We start from the raw sequence: 6,000 nt of genomic DNA on the forward strand, positions 1-6,000 counted from the left end.
TCAGAAAAAGTTTTTTTTTCTCTTTGTTTTCTATGGCTGTGTGGCACATATATTAAATCTTTTAATTCTTGATCTATGTAAAACATTTTTTTTGGAAAATATTATAGAATATTATGGAAATATCCATTAATTTAGTCAAAGAAATAATCAATTTATTGTTAAAGTCTTGGTTTGATTCCATTCAAAAACAAAAAAGAATTAATGTTTCATTAAAGCAGGCGTTAAAGACTCGGTTTGCTGGGAATGCACATGGAACTGTATTATCTAACACATGGAACTGTTTTATCTAATAAAAAAGTGTTTAAACAAATGGCTGTTGATATTCATCTTGGAAACCCGAAATTCTCTTTGAAACATGAGTCAAAAGAATTAATATTAAAAGATTCATTTTGGCAAGGCCTTGAACAGAATTGTAAATTTTTAAAAAATATTTTGTATTGGACTACAGTTTTAGAAGTAGTATTGAGTATAGTTTGCTTGGCTATGTCAGGTATAAAATTAGCCCTTGATAACTTTATATCTGAAGCAGGATTGACAGATTTAGAAAGTATGTAAATGCAAAATTATTTTACGTTAAGAAAAAAAATGGCTGTCAAAAACCTTAGCTGCGAACTTGCTTGATCCGCAAATAATAGATTTAATCCTATCTGGAGTTTTTAGAAGCAATGGAGTATACAGAAATGTTAGCAAAAAATTTGTCCGTAAATAATAATGCTGATTTATTGGCTATTGAAAAAGATATTACCAAATTTGTAAATTCTACTGGACTGTGGTCAAATAGCTATGTTGAGCAACTGGCTAGAAATCAGGATTTTATAACATATCTATAACATCTAAAAAAATCTAGTCCAGTTGCTGATTTAGGTATTAAAATTTATTGATACCATCTTCTTCAGCTGCTACTGAAAGAACTTTTAATACTCGAGGCTTTATCCACAGGAAATTGCGAAATTCTCTAACTAATGAAAGAGCTAGTAGGTTGACTTACATAAAACAAAACTATACGCTGATGAATTTAAACCTAAAAGGCCAATTGCAAGATTTTAAAAGTTTATTTAGCAAACGAAAGAATAAGAAAATAAGTTTGTCCTCGCTAATCCAATCACGTATTAAAAATGCAAATAAAGTACTTGATTCTACAATATCTCATGCAGAGTTTTCAAATTATGATTTTTCTCAAAGTATTGATGACAGTGATTACGAGGATATAACACAATCAGAAGGAGAAAACAATGAAAGTGAGTCTGAGGAAGTTAAAGATTTCGTAGTTTGTGTCAGATTCCTCTTTAAGGTAAAACTAAATAAATATTTTATTTATTTTAGTGTGCTATGAATTAATAAAATGTGTTAATTTAAACTGAATTAGTTTAAATCTAATCTGGCTTATTGACTAAAACGAAATGCATTGATTGTTGTTAACATATTTTTTACATGTACCGTAAACCGTAGGAACTTTTTACCAATTTTGATAAAGAAGATAGCTTTTTGAAAAAAAGGAACATTTTCCCAAAACTATTTTGATGCTCATAAATTGTGCATTTACTGATGTAATTTTATTAGTAAAATGGTGTATTCATTGTATTCACCAAATCCAAGATTTTATGGAAATAATGAGGTGGTCAATGTTACCCGGCAATGGGGTAACTTTGTCATAGTAAACTTGTTTTTTAGCACCGGATGTAAATTAAGTGTTATTAACCACATTTAATGTAATTTAAGCTTACAGTTAGCATTTATTTCTAAAAGGAGTACCTAAAATATGTCAAGAAATTAAAAAAGGGACAATAAAAACAAATATAAACAGTATTAAAGAAACATATTAGCTAAAATAATTTGATTTTTTTTTTATTGTTTTTTAACCCAATCATAAAAAAAACTTACTAATTTTTTAATTAAATGTCAGAAAAAGTAAAAAATAAGACAGTACTAAAGAATAAACAAACAATTTGCAACATAAACTCTGTTTTGTTTTTTTAAATTTAGGCATCTCTTCAGTAATCTATCATAAATTCAATAGAGACTGACTCACCTTCAGATGCTGTTTCTGTTTCACTATCGTATTCTACAGAAATAGATTTTCCTGGTTCAATTTTAAGTCTTTTTTTGGATATATTATTTTATCCTTATTTTTACTTTGTGTACATCTTGTGTAACATCTTTCTTATCACCACCTTCATTTTTTTACTGATTTAATATGTCTTAAAGACTCTGGTCTAAAGCTTACGAGGTTTTCACTTGGTAATTTAATATACACAGCATTAGGATTAAATGGCACCAAACCACAAGCTCTAAATCCACTTATTAAATTTTTTCTCGGACATTCATTAATGGATGTCATTAAATCATTCAGCAACTTAGAGAAATCTTCTTTTGGTAACGTTGCAAATTTTTTCCACGTGAAGTAAGTTTCCAATTCAGAAGTATACATCTCCATGCTTTTTTTAATGGTGCAAAGAATGCAACATCAAGAGGTTAAAGCAAATGGGTTGAATTGGGCAGAAGGCATATGAATCTAATGTTATGTTTTTCACAAGAATAAATAATTTTATGACTTAAATGGGAAGAAAGATTGTCACCTATTAATACTTTTTTCCCAGTTTGTTTCTTAAAGCATGACCATAATGTTTGAAAAAACCAATCCTCAAAAGTAACTTCATCAAACCAGCCAGATTGGGTTCTATTAAAGCAAGAATTTTTGGGACCATGTTTTACCCATAAATCATATAAATGTGTGCTTTTTAAAAACTGTGTATGGTGGAAGAATTTCTCCAACACCATTTCCACAAAACATTACAGAGAAACAAGCCTTATTGCTATTCATTATTCTCTTAAGGTACTTAGTTCCACGTTTCATAACAACTTTTTTATTTCCAGGGTCATCACTCAAATTTGTTTCATCATAATTCTAATGTTACAAGGTGGAATTCCTTCAAGCTCAATATTGTCAAAATAAATTTTTAATTGTTCTTTGTTTATAGCTGCACGTTTTCTTTTAAAATTTGATGCAACTCTATGGGTTAACTGCGAACGTTTCATAAAACTTGAGACCCAATCATCACCAGGAACATTGTTTTTAAATATTTTTACATTACGATTTTGCGATTTTAAATAATCAGCTATGAACATTTTAACATCAAGTTTATTTAATGGAAGTCACTAATCACACATAACCTTTATTCTAGATGAAAATAACTGTTCCTCATCATAAGTGAATATGGTTGGTGCAAGAATGCATTTTTTATGCTTTGACTTCATTTTATTATGTATAGTGCTTCTTGGTATACTAAACCTTTTTGAGGCTTGACGAATAGACATACCTTCATTAATTGCACCCATACATTCTTTCAAAAGAATGGTATTAGAACAAGTGTTGTATGCATGTTTTCCAACACTATGCTTGTTATATTTACGAAATACTATGCTTTAAACAAAAGTAAATATAAACAACACAAGCAAACTGCAATGTAGTAATTTATTAAACTATTATATAATTTTATTAAATTGCAATTAAAATTTAAAACTAAGAGTCTATAAATTTTAATTTTAATATAAAGTTAATAAAGTTATGATTTAACAACAGCAACAACAAATAGTTTAACAAGAAAATATACTTCTTTTAAAATCCTAAAATACATTCATGCAAAAAATACGGTATCGTTCACAATTATTTTCGTCGCGTCCATAATTATTTTCGCTGCAGTCCATAATTATTTTCGTCACGTCCATAATTATTTTCGTCTCATCCACAATTATTTTCGTAATAAAAATACTTTATTTTTCAAATGTTTTACAGTAAATTAAGAAAAAAAATTCAAGCATAATTGAATCACATAAACTCATTACGCTGAATTCCTTTTAACACCCACTCACGCATGTGAGAATAATAATTTTCAAAAGAGCATTCAATAAAACCTGATAAAATATCAGTAATATTGTTAATCATTTCTGGTGGATTATTAGGTCGTGGTTGTATCCTTCTGAATAAATTTTTTATCACACCAGTAAACTCCTCGATAGGATTAAGTTGAGGGCTGTAAGGTGGTAAAAAATGGATAGTACAATTGCTTTCTTGAAATGCCGATTCTACAGTTGATGAATAGTGGAATCGCGCATTGTCCATGATTACAACATATCTTCGATCACTTAATGCTGGTCTTAAATCTTGTTCGATCCACTCGTTCATGCTAGCAGTATTAAAAGCCCCAACCTTTATTTTAAAACCAATACATCCCGTAACTGAAATGGTGCATATTAAGCTAACATACCTTCCACTCTGTGTGGGGACTGTAATATATAGGGTGTTTCCCATGTATATCCATAATGTATATGTGTATATCCATAATGTCGTGAATCGTGCAAATTAAAACCGGTTTCATCAATATAAATCAGATCAGAATTTTGCAGAAAAGAAACATGATTGCAAAACGTGAACCTTGTTGCTATTACATGAGCTGAATTTCTCGCAACAACGACCGATTTAAGTCTTTTACGGGTATATCCCATTTGTTTTAATTCTCTTTTAATTGTAGTTGTCGAGCATTTATGTTCTTCGGGCATTAATTCTGCGATGTCGATCGTAGTTAATGCATTATTTGCATTAATTAATAATTCAATTTCTCTCTTTCTTTCAATATTATCTTGTGCCGCTATGCCACGCTTTTTAGGCACTGTATTTTGATCTTGTTCAAGTTTTCGTATCCAGTTTTGAATCGTCCTAATTGAAAGACCTGTTGCATTTTCAATAGATCGACTTGATTCGTTGCTATTCGTCATTCTTTTTAGAAATATTTTCTTGTGTAGAAATATTTTCTTTCGTGTAGAAATATTTTCTTCGGTTGCAGTTTTGTTTTTTATTTGTTCTTCTATTTTGACATTCGACTGATTGATGTTTGTATTGTTTTCGTTTGCCATTATATATTTCGTGATAAAAATGCTAAAGTATTTTTATTACAAAAAAAATTGTGGACGCGACGAAAATAATTATGGACGCGACGAAAATAATTTTGGACGATACTAAAAATTATTTGGATAACATGCTTCAAAAAAGTATTCTAGTTATAATAAATAACGATTAGACTACTTTAAAATGAATATTATTTACTTGGCCAAAGTTACCCCAAAAAAGTATAAACCTACGGGGTAACTTTGACCACCCTGTAAAAAAACTAGAATGTTGTTACTTGAGCCAAAAACCTTTCGCCTAATTTTATCTGAACGTTTGTCTTTAAAACAGAAGAAAAACTGAGATGTTTTATTATTTTTATCTTCGCCCAGACAACATTCTGTTTTACAGTTTTTGATTGTGTTTTACCAAGATTTCCATTCTTTTTCCAAGTGTTCATTCTTTTTCTTTTATAGTAAAGAGCATTTGCAACAAACTTCAGATAAAAATTTAAGCAAGAAAGATTGCATTTACAAATAAAACAAAAATAGTAAAACGTTACTTAACTGTTTAAAAATTACAGATGTTTAATTAAAATTTTTAAAAATTGCCAAAGTTACCCCGGTTTGCGGTAATCAAGTGTAGTAGTTATCATGTTTAACGCGAGTATTAAAATCTTTCTTTTAAAACAACATCGAAAGATGAATTGAACCAAGTAGACTCCCAAGAGCCAGAGATAAAATAGTTTGTGTTTGAAAAAGCGAAACATGAGAACGAACAAGTCTGAAATGTTTTATTTTGTAAAATTTTATTTTGAAAGATGATGTTTTTAATATTTAATAAAAAAGAAAAAGTAATATCAACAAGCTGCATTCCGGGGAGGAAGGTTAAAGGGGACATAAAGTTTAAGCTACTTCTAAAATAGAGTTAAAATCAAACAAATCTACATGTTGTGTGGTGATTATTCTTATATTAAGCCTATTTTCCTCTAGAAGGTGGTTGTCCGGGCTCCCTGTGTTCTACATGTTCTTAACTCACGTCTAGGTTTCTATACAGGAAGGATAATATTGGTAAAAAAGAAGCCCTTTCGTTTTTCGATCTTATTCTCAGTTATTAGA

Source organism: Hydra vulgaris, chromosome 09 (assembly GCF_038396675.1).
Source record: "Hydra vulgaris chromosome 09, alternate assembly HydraT2T_AEP".
Lineage (NCBI taxonomy): Eukaryota > Metazoa > Cnidaria > Hydrozoa > Anthoathecata > Hydridae > Hydra > Hydra vulgaris.